This window comes from Terrapene carolina, unplaced genomic scaffold, assembly GCF_002925995.2.
Source record: "Terrapene carolina triunguis isolate 2854851 unplaced genomic scaffold, T_m_triunguis-2.0 Scaffold85, whole genome shotgun sequence".
Classification (NCBI taxonomy): domain Eukaryota; kingdom Metazoa; phylum Chordata; order Testudines; family Emydidae; genus Terrapene; species Terrapene triunguis.
In genome coordinates, this window is record NW_020664436.1 from 23,749,766 (window position 1) to 23,752,484 (window position 2,719).

Sequence of the window (2,719 nt, forward strand, 5' to 3'; positions counted from 1 at the left end):
ACAAGTCCATTGCTGGTCAGTTATAGAATGCCTCAGGTGATGTTTCAGAGCACTATGTTCAAGACTCAAAAAGTAAGATAATCCCCCAGGAATGTACTACTCTGAATGTGCATTTGCTATTATGAAATGGAATTCATAAATTAAACTAAGGCAAACATTCAGAACCATGCATTTACTGAAAACAACTGACATAAAGGCTGGGAGGGGGAAGCAGGTGACATGATAATAGAAAGCGCCACTTGTGGTCAGAATTCTCAAGCAATTTCACTATATGCCATACATTCTACTTTGTCTGCATGTCTGGAGCTTAATTAAATCCTAAATGGAGAATTTTATTTTAGAAAACTTGTTTTTATTTTTACTATCATTTTTAAGGTGCAATTAAAAAATAATTAGGTGCCCAACTCATTTTTGGTATCTGAAGAACAGTTAAGATTGCATACGTAGTTAAGTTCTGACATACATCCCTCCCCCCCCCCGTTCTCAAAACTTCTAACTTTCTGAAAGGTTCATTTGTTGGGCTGACTTTTTCATGTCTACACTAGGAAATTTGGTCAGTATAGCAACGTCGCTCAGGGGTGGGTAAAATCTACACCGCTGAGCAACGCAGTGAAACCAAACTAACCTCTGGTGTAGACAGTAGCAAGTCAATTGGAAGGCTTCTCCCATCAACATAGCTACCACCTCTCATGGAGGTGGAGTACCTACACCCATGGAAGAAGCTCTCCTATTGATGTAGGTAGCATCTTCACTGAAGCGCTACAGCAGCACAGCTAGACTGGTGCAGTTGTGCCACTGCAGAGTTGTAAGTGTAGTCCTGTCCTAGGTCTCTGTCATAAAGATGATTTATTTATTGAATTTTATTTTTAAGTAAAAACTGTTATGCCATTTTTGTGCTGGGGGAAATGAAGAAAATACAATTTCCCACTGTAAAAGAATATTGCCTATTTAAGAAAAAAAGAATTACAGCAGAAACATTGTGGGGTAGAACATTGAAACTAACCAGGAAATGAGCCGTTGTTGAGTAGAAGTGTGTCTGAGTGAAAATTGGTTTGGATTGTTATGAACCTGAAGAAAGGAAGAAATATGAGTATCTGTTGTAGAATGAATGCACTTGTGCCCGTTAATGACAATGATACACTGTGAGCTTCCTCATAAAGAGAGTTATAGTTAACAAAACAAAACAAGAGCCTGATTTTAATTTCACTCACAAAAGTGAAAATCACGTTTCATACCAGATCAGGCCAGTGGTCCATTTACCCTGGGGCAGTGGTTCCCAAACTGGGGTTCGTGAACCCCTGGGGATTCACGAAATGTTACAGGGGGTTCTCAGGAAAAAATTCCCTAATGGCGGACAGAGCTGTCCCTAGGGACCCCGGGCAGCACAGGGCCAGGAGCCTGGAGCCCCTGGACTTCCAAGAGCTAAGCAGATCAAAACAAGCATATCTATCGCACTGAGGAGATTTAAACTTCAAGACTCCTTATAAGAAATGGAAAGGGAGGTGGATATTTTTTTGCTGTTTTTAAAATTAAATAGGCAGCTAGTATTGTTTTTAAAATTATTATGAAGAACAGGTTTAAGCTTTGTTGTAACATGTGTTGTTTGCCTGGACTGCTCAAGACCTGAATGCTTGTGTAGGAGGAATTCTTTGAGTAGGCTTCTTAAATACCTTCATGCTGTTTCACATCTGATACTCCTTGATGAAACATAGGAGCCTTGTCTTATAACAGGCTTATTCAAAGTGATACAAGCTACAAAAGTGAGATCTTGGAAGAGTGTTGCCGTTTTCATAATGTAATAAAAATACTGCAATGATAAATAATAATTAATAATAAATAGTGTGTAATAAGCATGTCATAAAAACAAACAATATTTCCAAAATCACTGCTTTTATAATTTATTCTCAGGTAAAGGAGAAAATCCCTGGAAATATTCATTTTTAGGAGGGGGTTCGCAAGACTTGACATTTTAGTGAAAGGGGTTCACAGGTTGTTAAAGTTTGGGAACCTCTGCCCTGGGGTAATACCCTGTCTCCAGCAGTGGCCAATACCAGTAAATGGGGCTACGCTAGTGTGAAACTGCTGTAACTGAGATCAGAATCAGTCTTTGAATGTCTGTTTGGTAGTATTAATGTGGACTGTTCAATGTTCCTTTAGTGTGGCCCAGTCCTGCCTGGCACTGAGCACCCTACGTTGCCATTCATTTCAGTATGAGTTAATGCTGCTCAGCACCTTGCAGGATCAGTTCTGTAAATATTAATTTATTAAAATAAAAGCACTGTCTCAGACCTGCCCTCAGCCTCCTTTGTTCATCTTGGTCTGAAGGTGATTATTTGTTTCTGTGTTGCTTTGCGCTGAAACCTTATACTGTTCCCAAGGCTAATTAATCCTTTTGTACCTGGATTTTGGACACCATTTTAGTCTTTTCTAGTGACAATCTTCTGGTGAAAATGCTCAGGAGGCAAAATTAGATGGCTGCTTTTACTGCTAACACTAAAAGTAACTTGCTAGCAGGAGTCCAGGAGGGAAAACCTGGCCCCAATGAAGTCAATGGCAAATCTCCCATTGACGTCAATGGGGCTAGGATTTCACCCCGGTGCAATCAGTTTAAATTTACAAGAATGAACATATCACCCAAGTAACGTTTCCAGATTCTGATTTTTTTTCTGTTTAAAAAAAAAGGCGGGGGGGAGAGGATATGGATAGGAGGAGAAAACAA